General features: G+C 46.5%; 1 pseudogene; it reads right to left on the bottom strand.

Moving 5' to 3' along the window:
• Positions 1-7050: 7050 nt before the first annotated feature.
• On the bottom strand, positions 7051-19915 carry LOC147349457 (POU domain, class 5, transcription factor 1 pseudogene; annotated as a pseudogene).
• Positions 19916-21163: the final 1248 nt, after the last annotated feature.

Genomic DNA, 21163 nt, shown 5'->3' with positions numbered 1-21163 from the left:
CAGGTCATATGACCACCCCTGGACCAATCACAATTGAGGGAAACACAGTACAATGATTGGCCAGGCCTAAGACGTGTGACCTCTCCTGGGCTAGTGGGCAGAACCTTTTAGAAAAGGAAGAATAGGGGGAAAAGAACTGGGTAGAAAGGAACTGGAGAAGGCAATGGCACCCCACTCTGATACTCTTGCCTGGAGAATCCCGTGGATAGAGGAGCCTGGTGGGCTGCAGTCCATGGGGTCGCTAAGAGTCAGACGACTGAGCGACTTCACTTTCACTTTTCACTTTCATGCATTGGAGAAGGAAACGGCAACCCACTCCAGTGTTCTTGCCTGGAGAATCCCAGGGATGGGGGAGCCTGATGGGCTCGACTGAAGCGACTTAGCAGCAGCAGCAGGAAGGAACTGATTAAGCCATCCTCCATGCTGGCTAGCAAACCTTGGACAAATTATTTAGTCCCTTGCTATGTAAAATGAGGGCAATAAAATCCATTTGGCCTGGTGTGGAGATTAGTGGAAGTAAGATTTGTAAAGTACTAAAAGCTTTATATTTATCTTCCCTGGTGGCTTCTGGTAGAGTATCTGCCTAATAATACAGGAGACATGGGAGACACAGGTTCCATCCCTGGGTGGGGACAATCCCCTGGAAAAGGAAATGGCAACCCTCTCCAGTATTCTTGCCTGAAAAACCCCATGGACAGAGAAGCCTGGTGGGCTACAGTCCATGGGGTCGCAATGTCAGACACAACTTAGCGACTGAACAACAAAAGAGCTTTTGAGATTTCTACACAATCCTGCCCTGTAGCCACATGGGTCCAGACCCTGATTCCCAGTCCTCTGAGTCTCTCAGATCTTTTATATTTTCAAGGCCCACATTCACCTCCTCTAGGGCATCTTCTCTCTACGTCTCTTGTGCCAACATCAGGCTCACAATTACAGGCTGCCTTGTGCTTGAAGGGCTTCTATTGTGGTCCTGTGTTGTCATTCCACATCTCCTAGGTTTCTGACATTTTCCGCCAACCAGCCTGTGTGGTCCCTGAGGCCAGGAATGGCTGCTTAACCATCTCTGCCTCCTCCCCCCACCACCCCCGACTACCCCACCTCAGGGCTTGGCAAATGGGGATAACTCTGTAAACATGTGCTGATTATCTGACTGATGAAGGGCCAACATTTTTTATAAGATCCAAACCTTCCTAAATGGATGTCTGCAAGGAAAAGCAGACATATGGGCACAAACAGCAGTTCTCAACTCAAACACCATCCAACAATAAGAGAAATCCCTTAGGTAGGTAGGATATATAATACACATAGCATATTATATCTCAGAGGCAGGGGGATAGCGATTGCAAGACTCATTTGAAATAAAAGTGTGAATAGTGCAGGAAACCCTGTTCAGGAGCAGGAAAACTTGGAAGAAGCAAACTTACTGATTGCTTGTCCCAGCACCCCTTCCATCCACCTCCCACAGTAGAGGCTGGGAAAATCAATGCTTTTTTCCCCAGCCTGCATTGTAACTAGCATTGAGCATGTGACCCAATTCTGGCTAATGAAACATAAAGGTAAGTCTTCCAGAAGTCTTACGGGAAAGACTTTTCCCTCCTGACAAGAGAGGAGAGCCTGAGAAGGTAACATCTTACTGCCTCTCATTATGGTATGTGATTGTGATGCCTGGAGCTGGTGCAACCATCTTATAACCATGAGGAAAAGAGATGTCAGCTCAGACTCATTGAGATAGTGCAACCCCTACCTCTTTTTGGATGTATTGCCATGTGATCTAAAAAAGAGAAAAAAGCCCTTGTGTGTTTAAGCCTGTTAATTCAGTGGTTTCCATACTTGCAAGTAAAAGCATTTCAAACTGATACACTGAGGTGATGGAAAGGACGGGGGCCTGTCTGGATTGCAGATTTCTAGGAAGTCTTGTCTTGATGATGACTACCAGTGCTATGGAACTGGACAATGTGCCATCTTGCTCAAAGGAAAAACTAATGTCAAAATATTCTGTGGCAGTTAAGATTCTGTGCATATTGTAACATTGTTCTTAATTCCCTTTTTTACTTTTAAAAATTTTAAATTTTATTTATTTATCTGGCTGCACTGGTCTTAGTTGCAATAGGTGGGATCTTCGATCCTCCTTGGGGCATGTGAACTCTTAGTTGTGGTATATGGGATCTGGTTCCCTGACCAGGGATTGAACCCAGGCCCTCTGCACTGGGACCACTGGAGTCTTAGCCACTGGACCACCAGGAAGTCCCTCAAATTCCCTTTTACTTCATCTTCTTCTCCTCATCATGGCAGCCAACATTTCCAAGTGAACAGCGGATGTTATCAAGAAAATGTAGGGCCACCAGCCTGCCAATGCAACCTTTTGAACCACCAGTCTAACCCCACCCACTGCTTTCAGAGCCATCTGTTGTCTGGCAGTATACTCCAGGGCTCTTCCCTCCTTTACTTTAAAGCTCATTTGTGTCTGTAAAGTCCTTGGATCTTCTCAAAAATGTCTCTTACACCTATATCTGCCCTCCCCAGTGTCCAGCAAACCATCTCCTCTAAGATAAAAGAAAAGCAGTATGTCACTGGGTGAAAAATTAATCTTTACAAAGTCCCCGATGGTCAGATAAACGTGGGTCAGAGTAGATTTGAAGTCTTCTCTGACTGAAAACCCTTAAATTGGTTGGACAGTTGTGCTTATCCCAACTCATCAGGGCCGCTTTGCTTGTAAGCGCTCTCAACCGTGAAGAGATGAAACTCAGACAGGAGAAATGATTTGCCCAGGGTCATCATTGTAGGTGCTTGTCAAGATCAGGAAGACTTCTTTCTCTGGATTGTGAGGTTTTTTTTTTTTTTTAACTCTTTATTACTGAAAATCTCTAGCATACACAAAAATAGAATTGTATAATGATTCCCCATATACCCACCACCCAGCTTCAACAACCACTGTGTTCCATCTTGTTTCATCTATGCTCTCCTCTCCTGGATTATTTTGAAGCAGATTCCAGACATTTTAAGATTCTACTTACAAGCGTTTCAGTATATTGTCTCTAGATGTTATTAATTACCTTAAAAGTAACAATATCATCCTCACATTTTGGAAATTAAAAATAATTCCTAATATCATCAAATATCTTGTCAGTGTTCAGAGTTTCCTGTCTCATAATTTTTTTCTTCCTACTTGTTCAAATCAGGATTGAAATAGCCATACTTTGTGACTGATTGATACCTCTCTTAAGTCTCTTTGAATCTGTAAGTTCCCCTCTACCTCATCTTATTATTATTTTTTTTACAGTGTATTGTGGGAGAAACAGGTTGTTTGTCTTGAAATTTTCCTATAGTCTAAATTTCCATGGTGTTGTTTAACATGTTTTGTTTCTCCTATATTTCTTGAGAAGTGGTAGTTAGAGCCACAAGCTCATTTAGATTCTGGTTTGATTTTCTTGGCAAGAATACTGCAGAGGTCATGGGTCTGCTGTCCATCCCTCAGTGGACTCGTGACGTCTGTTTCCCTCTCTGTGATATTGGCAGCCACTAGTGACCATTGCCTAGGGTCATGGTTTCACTAGAGGTTGAAACCTAGGGCTATTCTACTTCTATCATTGTTTCTTCACTTTTGAGCTGGAATATTCCATTGAAAGATGATTCCTCTCATCCACTATGTGGTTATCATGAGGTACAGTTTATATAGAAAGTGAAAGTCAGTCAGTCAAGTCTGACTGTTTGTGAACCCATGTACTGTAGCAAGCCAGGCTCCTCTGTCAATGGAACTCTCCAGGCCAGAATACTGGAGTGAGTACCCATTCCCTCCTCCAGGGGAATCTTCCCAAGTCAGGGATTGAAGGTCTACCACGTTGCAGGCGGATTCTTTACTGTCTGAGCCACCAGGGAAGCCCTTATATAGGAAAGGCAGAATCAATGTTTGATTCTTTCCCTGTATTTACTAGTTTTCAAAGCAATGTATTGGTTCTCTTGACATCCTTTAAAAGAGAGCAATGTATTTTTGATGAGTTTTTTATTTGTTTGTTTGTCTGTTGTTTGGTTGGTTTGGATTTTTTTTTTTTTTTTTTTTTTTGCCACACCATGCAACATGTGGAATCTCAGTTCCTAACCAGGGATCATACCGGCGCCCCCTGCATTCAAAGCATTCAAAGTGCCCCCTGGACCACCAGGGAAGTCCCTGTTTTTGCTTTCTTTTGGAAAGTCACTGTGAATTTGTAGATCTAAACATAGTTGATGTGTTTTAATTCATTGCAGTTGCTATCCTTATAGATGCTGAAAGTGGCCTATCTTTGGCCAGTGAGAGCCTTTTCAAATTGACTCTTGAGGCCTTCAGGAGGGCCCTGGTCATCTTTGGTAAATTCCTTGCTGTTTGGTATGACATGACGTTCCAGGCTCATTCGGTGTGTTTCCTGCTCCAGACCTGGAATAACCCATTTCTTCAAGAACTCCAGTCCTTCTGGAAGGCAATGGGATTTATCAATAGAAGCCACAGTTTAGGAGCCAGGGGAGGGGTCTAATTTGGAAGCCAGAGTTCTAGGACCCAAGAGGCAAGTACTAGACAAAAGAGTTACTCTGTAGTCCTGTGTTCCTTTATCTTTTGCCCAAGACAGTGCTAAACAACATTCAGATGTTACCAACGCTGTCTGTGGTCAGTTTTCTGAGAAGGACATCTCTTCCTTTTTACTCAGAAATCTGAGTAGTTTCTGACCAACCCCTTTGTAGTAGAGGCAGTAGATTGGGAAACATCTGTATGCAATTCAGCACCAAGCTCTGAGGGCATCTGCTTTAAACAGCATGTGACTTGATCTGCAGTGGTCACTCCCAATCAAACCTCTCTTTACTCCATGGGAGGCAGGATTAATGTTCCATCCTTTTGTCTGAAAATTAAGCATAATTTCTGGGCAAAGGGCAAATTCTCACAAGGGTTCTGCAAATATTATGCATCATATTTGTTACAACTGGGTAATTTATCTTTCTGGGAAAGTTACCTACAGGACTTGGAGAAATTTACTTAATAAGAAAATAGATGACAGTCACAATTGTATAATTCCATTTGTTTCCAGGAGAGGAAAACTCATCAATTATGGTGAGTGAAGGGGAGGGCCTAGGGGTCCCTAAAGTGGAATTTTATCAGGGTCTCCAAGAATAGTCATACTCAGGGGAAGTGAGATTTGGGGATTGTAGCATTTAAAAAAGTTGGCTTTGCAAACAATGTGCAAGAAAAAAATCATTGAATCATGGACTTTTACAGAGAACATAATGAAATGTGAAAACTGAGAAAGTTTGGGGGTAAACCCAATTCATACACACAACAAAATTAACACTGAGTTTGTTTTTTCTTTTTTCTCTTCCTATCAGGAATAGGTTCAGAAAAATATTAAGTTCCCTTGGTCATTAAAAAAAAAAAAACTGTAATGATATAGTTCAATGCAAAGAGCACATGCTGCTGCTGCTGCTGCTGCTAAGTCGCTTCAGTCGTGTCTGACTCTGTGAGACCCCATAGACGGCAGCCCACCAGGCTCCCCCGTCCTTGGGATTCTCCAGGCAAGAACACTGGAGTGGGTTGCCATTTCCTTCTCCAACGCATGAAAGTGAAAAGTGAAAGTGAAGTCGCTCAGTCATATCCGACTCTAAGCGACCCCATGGACTGCAGCCTACCAGGCTTCTCCGCCCATGGGTTTTTCCAGGCAAGAGTATTGGAGTGGGTTGCCATTGCCTTCTCCACATGAGAGGATCATAATTGTAAGCCTGGCTTTGCCACTAATTTGCTTTGTAAGTTGCTCTTGTTCTTGACATCCCCTCCCTGAGGCTCTCACTCCCCATCTGTGCAAACCAGAGGTTGCCAAATGTGAACAGAGGGAGGACTGGCTGCATATGAATCACCAGGGGGAATCCAAAATGTCCACCAACAGAGAAATGGTTAAACCAATTACAATAAACCACAGCATGGAATTCTCTGCAGCTGTCAAGGAGAATGAGGCATGTGCATGTGTACTGATGTGAAAAGATGTCCAAGCTATATCGTTTTTAAAAATGAGTGATGATCTTGTTTAATGGGAAAAATAAAAGCTACATGGTCAGCTCTTTTCAGGACAAATACAAAACCCTCGAGGACACACACCAAACTGCTAAATAGCAGTTCCCTCTGAGAATTGGCTGTTTTTAACTCTCATTATTTCTGTATTGCTGGAATTCATTTAGAAAGAGTATGTATTACTTTTGTAATTTAAAACATTTTCATTTTAAATTACAAGTAAGAAATACTGATTCTTGTCAAGAATCAGTAAGAAATAAGAGTAAGAAATACTGATTCTTGTCAAGGTTTGGGATAGAGCCTAGGAATCTGAATTTCTTTGTGTTTCCCCAAGTGATTTTTAATAGAAAAACTGAACCCATGATCACAAAGATCTCCTGGCTCCTAACACTATGATCCCATGAAGTTTTTTGACTCAAGACTTTGGGGAAAGGAAGAGAAGGACCAAAGAAGAGAAAAGAAGACAGCAAAAAGCCACAATATCGGAAGCAGAGATAACAATGACCAAGGTGTATGGCTGTGTCCAGTGTCCAGTACCGCTTCACACATGTATCCTTTGTGACATGCACAGCAATCCTGGGACGTAGGCAAGTCAGGTAATACCAGTGTCCCATTTTATAGGTGGGAGCACTGAGGTTTAGAAAGGTTAAGTCCTTGGAGTGAGTTACCCAGTTTGTAAATGGCAGAGCTGGGATTACAGTCCTGGGCTGTCTGACCCCAGAGCCAATGCTTTTTCTATCACTGGTGACACGAGATGTTCCCCTTACTGTTATCACCAGAGATCATGTTCATTTTTTTAGGTCCCAGACTTCTTTATGGAAGAACATAGTGATGACTGATGTGGGGATTAAAATCAAGAGCATCACTGAACTTCACCTTCCCTTCAACCAGTTCCCCCAAACTCCCTGCCCCCAAGCCCTTTGTGTTCCCAGTTCCTCTCTTAATGAATGAAGAACTTAATCCCCCACCCCCCAGTACAAACCCACAGGGTTCTCTCCCTAGCTCTCCTGTTCCTCTGCCCCCCATTCCTAGGAAGGGCAGGCTTTGCAGTTTGAATGCACAGGAGAGCCCAGAGCAGTGGCAGACTCCTGGGGGAAAGGCCTCACCTTCAGGGAATGGGACCAAGGAGTACAGCCTAGTGAAGTGAGGGCCCCCATAGCCTGGGGTACCAAAATGGGGCCCCGCACCACAGGAAAAGGTATTGGTCTCCCTGAGAAAAGAGACCTCAAGGATTTTGCAGCAACCTCAAAATCCTCTCCTTGGGAATGAGCAGCCATTGCTTGATAGCCCTTCTGGCGATGGTTGCAGAACCACATCCTTCTCAAGCCCCAAATGCTGGGCCACTAGGCTGCTGCAGGGTGGGCTTTGGGCAGTGCAGGAAGCCTCTGTTCTGCCCCCCAGGTTGCCTCTCACTCAGTTCTCCATACTCGCTTGCTTTCTCTTCCAGGCCTGCATGGGGGGTTTTGCCTTGCGTATCTCCTGCAGCTTCTCATTCTTGTCAGTTTCCTCTACCCACCTCTGCAGCAGGGGCCACAGCTTATACATGTCCTTGAAACTGAGCCTCAAAACCTCAAAACAGCAGATTGTAATTTAGCTGAACACCTTCCCAAAGAGAACCCCTAGGGTGAGCCCCACAGCAGCCTGAGTAGATTCCAGGGTGATCCTCTTCTGCTTTACGAGCTTGGCAGATTGTTCGAGGTTTTTCTGAAGAGCTTTGATGTCCTGGGACTCCTTGGGGTTCAGCTCCAGCTTCTTGTGCAGCTTCACGGCGCCAGCGGGGGTGGCGCAGGGTTCCGGAGAGGCTCCCTTGGAGCTGGGGTTGCTCTCCATCTCAGCTTCTGTCTCGCCCTCAGGCTGAGGGGTCTCTGGGCTACCTTGGGGCACCCGCTCCACTCTAACCTGAGGGGCACAGGCGGTTCCTCCACAGAGGTCATAGGGCAAGAGCACAGGGTAAGCCCCAACACCTGAGCACCAGGCCCAACCCCCAGCCCCATCTCCCACCCAAGGAAGCCCCTGGAAGCTCATCCAGGTTCCTAGCCTGGCTTCAGCCTTCTCAGCCTGTCGCCTGCCACCATGTGCCGGGGTGAGAAGGCAAAGTCAGAAGCCAGGTGTCCCGCTGTGGGGGAGGAATGTGCCCCAAGCCCAGGGCCTAGGAAAATGAGAGCTCTTCAAGGGACTACAAAATAGTGTTTGTAGTTTAATGATACCAAATGGCTTCTCATAGGGGAAAAAAAAAAGACAGTATAACAATAATTGGCATTTAATAAGGGTTTACTCTGTCCCAAGGCATCCCAGGTGGTCCTAGTGGTAAAGGATCCTCCCGCCAATGCAGGAGACTTGAGACTCGGGTTGGATCCTGAGTCTGGAAGATCCCGTGGAGAAGGAAATGGCAACCTACTCCAGTGTTCTTGCCTGGCGAATCCCATGGACAGAGGAGCCTGGTGGGCTACAGTCCATGGGGTCACAAAGAGTCGGACACGACTGAGCGACTGACAGGACACACGTTGTCCCAAGTTCTGTGCTAAGCACTTTTCAAGCAGTATCACTTTTAATCCTACAATAAACTAATCAAGTTGGTACAATTTTCATCCCCATTTTACAGATGATAAAACTGAGGCTCAGAGAGGTTAAATAACTCTACCCCAAATGGATGGTAGTGGGTTTATTTAATCTCAGAGAGGTTAAATAACTCTACCCCAAATGGATGGTAGTGGGTTTATTTAACCTCAGAGAGGTTAAATAACTCTACCCCAAATGTTGGTAGTGGGTTTGAGCCCAGGCCTTCTGTCTAAAGAAGAAAAGCAGACAAAGAGAAGAAGCGGTAAGCAAGTGACAGAGCAGTGGGTGTGTTCCTCTTGTCTCCAGTTTCTTAGAGCTGTCATCACCTCACATAGCAAGGGCTCCTGGGGACCTTTCCGAAGGAAAGCTCAACCTGCTGCCCAGCCCGGGGCTGCTGGGCTGCTGGCCAGATTCCCTCCCTCCCACAGTATATTTCCTTTGCCTCCATCGATAGGTATCTAGTTTCACCAAAGGTTCCAAGCTCCTGGATCTGGTTTTAATCAGGAGCTAGAGCTGAACCCTGGAGCAGTGGCCTGGCAGTCCTCAGTGAGGCCCCGATGGAGCCCAGCCACCTTCTCTTCCTCAGAGGCCTCCTGGAGAAAGGTACTAGATTTCTGGAGCCCCTGCTTTGGGTGGTGGCCCTTTGGACGCACCATTCAAGGCCCCTTCCTTTGGGCAAGGTTTCCAGGGGCTAGGAGAGGGGAGATGGAAGATGCACGGATTAGGCCAACAGTCATTTTATAACCAAAGTGCCAGACTTGCATTCCCCTGTAATTGGCTGCTGCAGCCACAGCTAGGAGAGAGACTAGGCAGCAAGGAGGATTGTTCTGGTCTCTTCCCATCCACTGAACAGATCCCACCTTTGCAGCCCTCCTGCCTGCCAGAGAGGGGAGCTCACACCCACTCCCTGTTTTCCTGGAGCCCGTCTTTGGCCAGGTGAGGAGATACAGGTGAGGAAAAAACTGTTCAACTGTATGACCCTGAACTGAGGCAGAAGCCATAATTCTGAGAGCCTGTGGGGAATTCAGGTTGGGAAGATCCCCTGGAGTAGGAAATGGCAGCCCACTCCAGTATTCTTGCCTATGGAATCCCATGGACAAAGGAGCCTGATGGGTTACAGTCCATGGGGTTGCAAAGAGTTGGACATGACTGAAGCAGCTTAGCACAAATGGAAACCTCATGATTCATCACAGTCAGTTCAGCGGGGAGAAGGCATTTGAACAAGGACATGAAGAAGAAGGAGGGATTTTCCAGGCAGTATTGAAACACTGGGAAATGCGGAGTGTGTGATCGACTTTGCAAAGCCTGGCAGTAGTCCACATGTCCACTTTTGTGTGAATTAGAGAAAGAAATGCTCTCTGAGCAAATACAGAAGGCACCCCATCCTCCCTTGCACAGTGCACAAACTGGGCAACTGTTCTAGTGGCCCTGGGACCATCGCAGCTAAATTTTGCCTGCCCTTCACATTTTCCTTTTCCATTCTAGTTAAAGAAACCTTATTTTTTGAAATGAAATGATTCTATGTGGTTACTGCAGGGGTAACCCTTAACCCCTACTTAGCTTGATTCAGTCATAGCTAGTCAGAAGATGACATGTTCTTGGCCCCAGTGATTGGTTCTGGGACAGGGCATGTGATCAGAGCTGGGCCAATCAGAACCCTCTTTGGGAAGGAAGGGGCCCCAGGGAAGAGGAACCCTCTTTTGGCTGGGTTTTCTGGCTCTCAGAATTTATTAAGCCTAGAGCTTTCAAGCCAATGGTCATTACTTTTGTGGAGATGCTGCCTGAAAATGGTCAATACAGAAAATGTACAGTTAAGAAGCTTAGAGGAAGAGAGAGAATGCTGATACTGTTTAAACTCCACAGTTCACTTCTAGAACATTTTAGTTACAAGAACCAATATTTTCCCCTTTTTGTTTAATCTAGTCGGAGTTTTTATGCCCACAATCAAAAGGAATAACCATTATGGAAAGAATTGCTGGGATTCAAGCCAACAGACACAGAGCCTTCAGTGCTTTAAGAAACCAAACCAAGAAAGTTTTGGCTGAGCTGCAAGGGCTTCTAAATCAAGAGCTGAAGATGAGAACATGCATGTGGGGAATGGCTAGACTGTATTCCAGCCTCTTCCAGGTGGCAACTCCCTGCGTGCTCACAATGGCCTGGGGAGCCAGGTGGGATCACTGGGATGTAGATATGCCATTTAAATCCCTAACTGAGATGAGCTGGTGTCTGAACTCTGGGGCACAGTGGGCCCTGGCAGTCTGGGGAGGACCAGCAGAGAATAACCGCTTGGTGAGAGACAGGCAGGATATGTTGCTGAGCCCCTAGGAAATCTGATTTACTTCATGCAATACAACCCACTCTTGTGTCCCTGGGCCTTTGCATATGCTGATATCTCAGTCTGGGACACCCTCTCCACTTTGTCTGTCTGGCGAATTTCTACTCTGCCTTTAAAATTTAGCTCAAAGAGTGTCTCTTCCAGAAGACCTTCTTTTTTTTTTTTTTTTTTTTCAGAAGACCTTCTGTAGCAGTTTGAAACACAGCTGCAATTTTTTTTTTTTTTGCTTCTCCTCCCATGAAGAAATGGATTCTATGACCCATCTTATGACTGCTTGACCCATAGAAAAGTCGGGAGTAATACTACATTCCTTTTGAGGCTAGGTCAAAAAGTCTATGAAGCTTCCACCTTGTTCACTGAGAACACTCACTCTGGAATCCCGGAGACACCATGTAAAAAACCCAACTTCCCTGAGACCACCAAGCTGGAGAAGCCGCAAGTAGGTGCTCTGGCCAACAGTCCCAGCTGAGCCCATTCTTCAGCCAGCCCAGCCCAGACACCCAATCTTCAGGTCACGTCCAGCCTTCAGAGTCACCCCAGCTGAAGCCCAATGTATCATCAGTTCAGTTCAGTCGCTCAGTCGTGTCCGACTCTTTGCGACCCCATGAATCGCAGCACACCAGGCCTCCCTGTCCATCACCAACTCCCGGAGTTCACTTAACGTCCATCGAGTCAGTGATGCCATCCAGCCATCTCATCCTCTGTCGTCCCCTTCTCCTCCTGCCCCCAATCCCTCCCAGCATCAGAGTCTTTTCCAACGAGTCAACTCTTCGCATGAGGTGGCCAAAGTACTGGAGTTTCAGCTTTAGCATCATTCCTTCCAAAGAAATCCCAGGGCTGATCTCCTTCAGGATGGACTGGTTGGATCTCCTTGCAGTCCAAGGGACTCTCAAGAGTCTTCTCCAACACCACAGTTCAAAAGCATCAATTCTTCGGTGCTCAGCCTTCTTCACAGTCCAACTCTCACAGCCATACATGACCACAGGAAAAACCATAGCCTTGACTAGATGGACCTTTGTTGGCAAAGTAATGTCTCTGCTTTTGAATATGCTATCATAGAACAGGGAAGTGCTAGCCTCACAGCACCCTGTCCAAATTCCTGACCTCTATAATCTGTAATTGTGCATGGATTTTTGTGCCACTAAGTTTTAGAGTGGTTTGTTTTGGAGCAAGAAATAACTGGAACACCACCTTTGACTCCTCTGAGAGACTTCAATGCTTCTTCCCTTATTTGTTTTGTTTTTTTTCCAGAGTTCCTCGTGCATTGCTCCAACAGAGCACTGGCCACCCTGGGCTGTAGCTGTCTCATTAATGCCTGTCTCTTCTGCTAGTCCTGGGGACTTAGGGGACCAGGGGCTGTATCTCCTTCATTTCCAAATCTCCATGCCCAGGAGCTGCACAGAGCAGACATTAGCAGATGAGAGAAAGAGAGAATGAGGATGGCTCAGGGAAGCTGACAGCCGGCCCATCTGTTACAGGCAACAAGGGAAGTCTAGCCGAGTGAGCAGCTGCAGGATGCTATGGGAGCTGACACAGTAGAGGTAGCACTCCAGGTGGGAGGTCACAGTGAGGCCCGTAGCAAGGAAGATCTGAAATTAAGCCACCCAGGTAAGTAGCAGCCTCGGGCTCCTTCCATTGGTACCAACCATTGACAACCTCAGTCTCAGAGGCTGGAGGGGGTGGAGTCCACGATGAGAGCAGGCTCCGTCATAAAGAAAGGAGACCCAGAGGGATGGTACAGGGAGGGAGGTGGGAGGGGGGTTCAGGTTGGAGAACACGTGTATACCCGTGGTGGATTCATGTTGATGTATGGCAAAACCAATACAATATTGTAAAGTAATTAGCCTCCAATTAAAATAAATAAATTTATATTTTAAAAAATGTCAGAAAATAGATAATAATAATAAAAATACTTAAGAAGAAAAAAAAAAAAAGAAAGGAGAACTCTGGGGCCAGGAGCCAGGCCTGGGACATTCGCCAGAGAGACTTGTCTTAGAAGCACAGGTATAAGCCATTCCATTCAGTAATAGATCCGGTTGCTTATTTAGATCATCATGATGGGGGGTGGGGGTTGGGGAAGAGGGGCAGATATGGGGGAGCTGAGCAGAGTCCCAGATGTGCTAATGCAAGTCCATCTGCCAGAGAACCCACTTAGCCCTGCCTTTGAGGAGTCGGAGGCTCAAGATTACAGAGCATTTCATCTCTTTTTCTTTTTTTTGGAAAATTTTTCAGAATTTACTTGGGAACACAGTCCTGGAAATGTTAATAACAGGGAAAGTTAACCCAACTTTTGCACTCGCTGCCTTGAGTTAGGATGGCAAGCCAAGCGAATTTGGATCTGGGTTTCAGGGCAGAAGCATGCAGGATGCAGAGCCTAGCTCCCAGGCCTGCCCAGGGATTTTGGCAAAATCCGAGGCTTCTGGAGGGAGGGCAGTGTTCTTGTCTGAGCCTCAAGCCATCTGTGAGGTTTCAGGACAAGCTAAAGAGAAGAAAGAAGGGCACTCATATTTGTTGAGACATATGTGCCTGAAGCATTACTGTCTTCGGCAAACAATCCTCATCAAAACCTTTTAGGTGTGTATTAGTGGTCCCATCTTATAGCCAAGAAAACTAAGATTCAGAGAGTTTAGTGAGAAATTGCTACTGTGGTGCTGGAGAAGACTTTTGAGAGTCCCTTGGACTACAAGGAGATCAAACCCTGAATACTCATTAGAAGGACTGATGCTGAAGTTCCATCTGATGTGAAGAGCCAACTCATTAGAAAAGACCCTGATGCTGGAAGAGATTGAAGGAGAAAGGAGAAGAGGGCAGCAGAGGATGAGATGGTTGGATGGCATCACCAACTCAATGGACATGAACTTGGGCAAACTCCAGGAGACAGTGAAAGTCAGGGAAGCCTGGCATGTAACAGTCCATGGGGTCTGCAAAGAGTTGGACACAACTGAGCGACTGAACAACAAAAGGGTCAAGGGAGGCAGCAGAGAAGGGCACAGACCCTGGGCCAACATCTCTGTGAGTTCCCTGGTGGCCTTGGAGTTCCTGTCCTTCAGTGAGAGGGCTGGACTCATCGTCCCACCCAGAATCGGGTTGCATCCTGTCTCTGCCACACTCAAGCAGTGTGACCTCAGGCAAGTCACTTACACTTCGTGTGCTTCTGCTTTCCCGTCACAGAGTTCAACGAGGGTAAATTTTCAGAGAAGAAGGGGCCCCTCCCTTCTTCCATTGCCCTTCTTTATGGAGTATTGAATGTAGAATGTGACATCCATCAAGGGCAGAGCCCAAGAGCACAGGGACCTGTGCCATCCTCCCTGCAGGCATCTGGGGCTTTGGCGGCGGCAGCCAGTGTGTGCTGTTCCCCGGGGGAGGGTGAGAGCCCCACTCTGGAGCAGCCGCCACTGCCAGGAGGTGGTAAGCCCGGTGCTCTGGCAGGCAGGCGCAGCTCTAAGCCGTGAGCTGAGGTCTTCCGGCTGGCAGTTTTCTAAGTGGCTACAGCTGTGGTGTGAGATCATGCAGCCGGCCAGCTGCTGATGAGAGGCAAAGATATTCCCCACATCTCTTCGCTCTCCCCACCGCTCTGCCTCCGCTCAGGGCCATGCTTCTTCCTCTCAGGGATGGGGCCGTGAAAGGAGGGATTGGAAGAGGACACTTGTAAGAAAGACCCACAGAATAAAGGCTGTGCTCTCTTGGCAGGGGGTGGGTGGTGTAATCACAGGAGATTTGGGGGGAGATTTTGCTGGCACTATTTTTCCTGGATGTTTTTCAATGAAAAAATTTAACAGCCTTGCCCTTTCTGATGTACAAAATATTCCCTGTGCCTCCAGGGAATGTCAGGCAGGCATCTTGTTTCAAAAAGGCAATGCGAGCACATGTACAAAATTGAAAAGTACCAGGGGAACTTAATGTAAAGTTTCCCTCCCAATCCCCAGCAACTAGAGGCCATGCTGTTATTACTTCTTATGTGCATTTTATAAGCACGTACTGCTGTGGCTCAGATGGTAAAGAATTCGCCTGCCATGCGGGAGACCCGGGTTTGACCCCTGGAGAAGGGAACGGCTACGCACTCCAGTATTCTTGCCTGGAGAATCCCGTGGACAGAGGAGCTTGGCAGGCTACAGTCCATGGGGTCACAAAGAGTTGGACATGATTGAGTGACTAACACTTTTGATTTTCATTATGCTCATCCATTGTTACGCCAGCCCACAAGTCCACATCCCGCCTCCCCTGCTCTTCTCTGTAATGGAAGACGCTGTTCCTCACAGGCTACCGTTTCTAAGATCCCGGGTTGGCTGTCTTCAGGTGGAGCACAAGTCAAGGGCAGGCACCCAGCAGGAAATAAAGGGCGGACAGAGGAGAAAAAAGGTCCTCTGTTCCCCTCCTTCTCTGCTGTATGTGGATTCTCAGCAGCAGCTGTGTCTCTTCCGTGGATGAGGGATGCATCTGCCAGGGTTCCAGACCCACTGGGACTCCAGCTCCTCCAGCCCAGGAACAGCCTCATCCCTTGGTCCTTCCAGGGGACAGGTGCAGCGGCTTCTTTGAGTTGGTAGTTTCTGAGCTGCCTTGCCTTCCCCTGTGTGGCTTCTCAGCTCTTACATCACTTGTCTAGTCAATTCCCTGATTTAAATTCTCTCTGTCTGAGAAACCTTTGGTGGTTTGTTTTTCTAACTGGACAGACTGATTCCCTCATTAAAATGAAAAACTCTTGGGCAACTGAGATCTCAGGCATACGTGCTCAGCCGCTCAGTTGCGTCTGACTCTTTGCAACCCCAGGACTGTAGCCCACCAGGCTACTCTGTCCATGGAATTTTCTAAGCAAGAATACTGGAGTGGGTTGACATTTCCTCCTCCCCTCCAGGGGATATTCCCGACCCAGGGGTTGAACCCACCTCTCCTGCACTGGCAGGCGGACTCTTTACCACTGTGCCACTAGGGAAGCCTGAGAACTCATGGATCCACATAAATATTTCCCCTTTTTTCCCACCCCAAATTTGACATTATATATGGTTCTGCATCTTCCTTTTTATTATTATTTTTCGTTTACTAATATGTCTTGTAGTGTTGTTGTTGGTTTTCTTCATATGTATACATATACAGAGCTACCTGTCTTTAAAATAGCAACATAGGATTCCTTTGTGTGCACTACATTTATTCAACCAGCCTCTATTGAACACTGAGGTTTTCCAGTTGTTTGTTACTATAAATAATTTCTTGGTGAATATCCTTTACATTTGTCACTTCACCCATGTGGAAATCTATCTGCAGGATAAATACCTAGAAGTAGATATGCTGAGTAGGTTCCTTTATAATTTTGATAATATTGCCAACTTGCCCTGCAGAGAAGTTGTGCCAAGTCAGTTCCCCATACAGCCTCCTGTACTGAGAGGTTTGTGAGACCCTGGACTATAAGCGTCCTGAGGGCAGACTGTGTCTCTTTTGCTCACTGATGGACCCCCAGGGCCCAGCGTAGTACAACTAGTAAATGGAAATTTGCCAATAGACTAGGCCAGATCAGCAGCCTCCTGGCCTTGAACAAGTCCCTTGGATGCCAGGATCTCAGAATCCAACCCTCCCTCCCCCCGCCACCACCCTTCCAGTTCTGGGATCAAGGACTTCCAAACTGTGTAGAGCATCAGAATCACTGGAAGAGCTTTAAAAATGACAGGTCCTGGACTCCATGCGGGGATCCAGCTGCCGTGGGCCTGAGGTAGAGGCCCTGGTGGATTGTGAGCCATCACTAGGTGCCCTCAAGGATGGGTGGCTTCTGCTGGCAGGGAGCCCTCAGCTGCAGGCTCCCTTTGGAAAATGTCTTGGCTGCAAGAGCAGCCTTGCCCAAGATCTTATCCCTTTCCAGGAATGATTGCTTCTAATAAGTAGTCAACAGTTGGCTTGGCCCCGACACCCCAACAAATCTGCAGAGTCGTCCCAGGCCCAGAACTGCACAAGGGGCGAGCCGAGACCTCCATGGAGACTACATTTTCTCCCTCTGCCCAGTCCCTCTTCCTCGCTCTCCCTTCCTCAGGTATGGATCCCAAAGGTACTTCCTTTTGAACTCTGAACTCTAAACCCCTTCTCAGAGTAAGATTTCCAGAGAACTCATCTTGTGAATCTGTATTCTAACCCCTCCACCTTGGTGATGTGATCTGCAACTTCTGTCCACTGTGAAGGTTACTTTGGACGTATGAGGTCTTAATGCTTTTATTTTCTTGGTGCCATAGACCCCTTCTCAGCGTAATGTCTTTAAATACCTAAAATAAAATACATAGGATTGTAAATGAAAATCAATTATATTGGAATATGGTAAATCAAAATATTTTTTGAATTCTGAGATGTCATGCATGTTTCTTTTTAAGCCATCCGCTAGGACCTAGCAGTGCATCCAACAACTACCCTAATTTTGAAGTAGTGAAGAGCACAAACTGTATCTTAAGATACCTGTGACCACTGTAATATGATATGAAAATATGGGTGATTTCTGTGGGGACAGAATTCCAAGTGCTGCTAATATTATTGGGGCTTGTTGCTTGCATTCACCATAGGGCGAAATGCTGAATTACATTTAGAGGTTAGAAAAAACAAAGGTGTCATTTTTGTGTGTCTAAGTCTACAGACCCCCCTGAATTCTATCTGCAAGTCTGTGGTCCAGTGAGCGACCTGCTCCAGTGGGTCCCTTGTCTAATCATTGCAGCGGTTCCCAACTTTTTTGGCACCAGGGACTGGTTTTATGGAAGACAGTTTTTCCATGGACCAGGGGAGGAAGGGATGGTTTTGAGATAATTCAAGCACATTAAATTTATTGTGCACTTCATTTCTATTATTATTACATCAGTTCTACCTCAGACCATTGGGTTTCCCAGGTGGCTCAGTGGTAAAGAATCCACCTCCCAATGCAGGACACGGAGGTTTGATCCCTGGGTCTGGAAGATCCCCTGGAGGAGGTCATGGCAACCCACACCAGTATTCTTGCCTGGAGACTCCCATGGACAGAGGAGCCTGGCAAGCTACAGTCCATTGGTTCGCAAGGATCCGACACAACTGAAGTGACTGAGCCCTTAGCACCTCAGATCATCAGGTATTAGATTCTGGAGATTGGGGACCCCTGGACAGGATTCCTTGGTCTGTTCTTACTACAAGTCTCCAGGTAGGATCTACTGCCAACCTGAGGGCAAAAGGTTTTTAAGCAAAGGGTGGGTGGGATGCCTCTCTAATCTCTGCCTTCATGAAGTGCAGGTAGAGAAAGCATCATTAAATCAGCATTGCTCAGCAAAGCGGGGGCACCCAGGCCTCCCAGTTTGAGAAGTTTCCAGTTATGCTGAAACAAAGGACCAAGTTGTTTTCCAAGTCCTCCAACCTGGCTGCCTATTCCTCCTGTCAGTGCAGTTGAGCTTCATCTGCTTTTGGCCCTGATGCCCCGTGAAAGGCCAGCCAGCTGCTGCCCTGATGGGACAGGCCTCAGTCTAGTTGTTGTTCATTGTTCAGCCACTCAGTTGTGTCCGACTCTTTGTGACCCCATGGGCTGCAGCACGCCAGGCTTACCTGTCCTTCACTATCTCCTGGAGTTTGCGAAAACTCATGTCCAAACTTATGTCGGTGATGGCATCCAACCATCTCATCCTCTGTTTTCTGTCACCCTCTTCTCCTCCTGCTCTCAATCTTTCCCAGCATCAGGGTCTCTTCCAATGAGTCATCTCTTTGCATCAGGTGGCCAAAGTATTGGAGCTTCAGTTTCAGCATCAGTCCTTCCAGTGAATATTCAGGGTTGATTTCCTTTAGGATTGACTGCTTTGATCTCCTTGAAGTCCAGGGGACTTTCAGGAATCTTCTCCAGCGCCACAGTTGAAACCATCAATTCTTCAGTGCTCAGCCTTCTTTATGGTCCAACTCTCACATCTGCATGTAAAAAAACATATGCAGGAAAAACATAGCTGGGAAAAACATAGCTTTGATTATACAGACATTTTTTGGCCAAGTGATGTCTCTGCTCTTTAATACACTGTCTAGGTTTGTCATCGTTTTTCTTCCAAGCAGCAAATGTCTTTTAATTTTGTGCCTGCAGTCGCCACCCACAGTCATTTTGGAGCCCAATAAAATAAAATTTGCCAGTGTTTCCACTTTCTTCCCATCTATTTGCAATGATGAGACCAGATGCCATGATCTTAGTTACTTATTTATTTTTTTTTTTATATCTCGATCTTAGTTTTTTAAATGTTGAGTTTTAAGTCTGCTTTTTCACTCCTTTTACCCTCATCAAGAGGCTCTTTAGTTAGACCCACAGCAAATGTACTGGCTTCTTCAACTAAAGGCAAAATCCATTCAGAGCATGTTAATTCCCTTACTCCTTTGAGTAAGTAATTGTGATTTATCTGCCCTGAGGCCTGTAGTGTGGAAACTGATGTAATGATGGTTGGGGGCAGCAGGGAGTGTTTGCTGAGTGTCTTAGAGGTGTGATCCATCAGAAGTGGAAAAAGTGAGAATGCTGAGGAGGGCAGGGAGGGGTGGAGAATGTGGGTAGCTTCCTAAAAAGGAACCTCCTAAAGGCTGGGCCTCTGGTAGCAGGTGACAAGATGGAAACCTTGCCTGCTGAAATGCATGCCCCGTTCCCTGCCCCAGGGCTCCCTTACACTGAGTGATGTCACACAGGTGGCGCTTCTACATCCAGCCGCAGCACGTACTCATCCACTGACATTGGCAAGTCATTCGTGTCTTTTAGCTTCAGTTTCCTCATCTCTAGGATGGGACGGTAGTACCAACATGGGCAATGTCTCAGGGTTGTTGTGAGGACTGAGTGAGAGGATGTGGGGGAAAGCTTTGAGAGTTTGTAAAGACTGAGCTTCTGTGAAATAAATTCACATATGGTGGGCGTAGGGGGAGATGGATGCAGCTGGGTGAGCAGGGCTGCTATGTCCGAATCTACATGTTGTTGACTCTTCAAGGGAGTCTCACCAGACATCCAGCGTCTTCTGCTTGCCAAGCCATTCACCCTGGCACAGGACCGTGAAGGGCATGCCTTTTCATGGTGCAGAGTGTCCCTGCCTACCCTTGCAAACCTAGGCCATGTCCAGCTAGAGGGAAGGAAATGAACCTCCTCTACCTTTTCTCTAATGGACTTTTGTGGGGCTCTTAGATTATAATTGTTTAATGGACACATAACAGCAACAATCTCAACTTGTGTCTATTATTATCTACAGAGATAATTTAAAAAAAAAACAGTAGATAGGTTTTAACAGCTTAATACACAGTAAACGCAGCTGCAGTCCAGGCAGCAGAGCGTCCAGTACTGAAGAGAGGTGGCCCTGACCTGGCTGTGTGGCAGGGAGATGTCACACTTGCTTTGTGGACAACCCACAGGCTACTTGAGCATCAGAGCTGCCTTAACTTCTCCCTCCTGACTTCCTGAGTCCCAAATATATTACAGTTTTCAGTATAAAAATCCTAGTTTGGGAGGTTTGCACAGCTTCCACTTGCTTTCTCTGACCCCCAACACAGAACAGACTCAGTCCCCTATGGTTATAGGGGTTGTGGTGGTTGGGGGAAACAGCAGCTGGTGCTCAGCAAGTGGTGATTCCTTGGGTCCCAGGGGCTCAGGGGGTTGGGAACTACAGTAGATTGAATGACGTTCCCCCCAGATATCCATATCCTAATCCCTGGAACCTGTGAATGTTACCTTTTATGGCAAAAGGAATTGGAAGATGTGATTACATTAAGGATTTTAAGATGGGAAAATTATCCAGTTTATTCAGATGGGCCTGATGTAATCCTATAGGAGGAAGAGGCAGGAGATCAGAATGAGTAGGTAAAAGGAAAAGGTCATATAAACGTGGAAGCAGAGATGGGAGGGATGAGGCCTTGAACAAAGTAGTGCTGGAAGCCACCGGAATGGGAAGAGACAAGGAATGTATTCTCCCCTGGTCTGCAGGAAGAAATGGCCCTGGTGATTTTAGCCATGGAATTAAAAGATGCTTGCTTCTTGGAAGGAAAGCTATGACAAACCTAGACAATGTGTTTAAAAGCAAAGACATCACTTTGCCGACAAAGATCCGTATAGTCCAAGCTTTAGATTTTCCAGTAGTCGTGTACGGATGTGAGAGTTGGACCATAAGGAAGGCTGACTGCCAAAGAATTGATGGTTTTGAATTGTGGTGCTGCAAAAAACTCTTGAGAGTCCCTTGGACTGCAAGGAGATCAAACCAGTTAATCCTAAAGGAAACCAATCCTGAATATTCATTGGAAGGTCTGATGCTGAAGCTCCAATA

This window comes from Bos grunniens, chromosome 21 (assembly GCF_055505025.1).
Source record: "Bos grunniens cultivar Pamir isolate PY7600 chromosome 21, Bosgru_T2T1.0, whole genome shotgun sequence".
NCBI lineage: Eukaryota > Metazoa > Chordata > Mammalia > Artiodactyla > Bovidae > Bos > Bos grunniens.
This window is presented reverse-complemented; position numbering and strand designations above follow the sequence as displayed.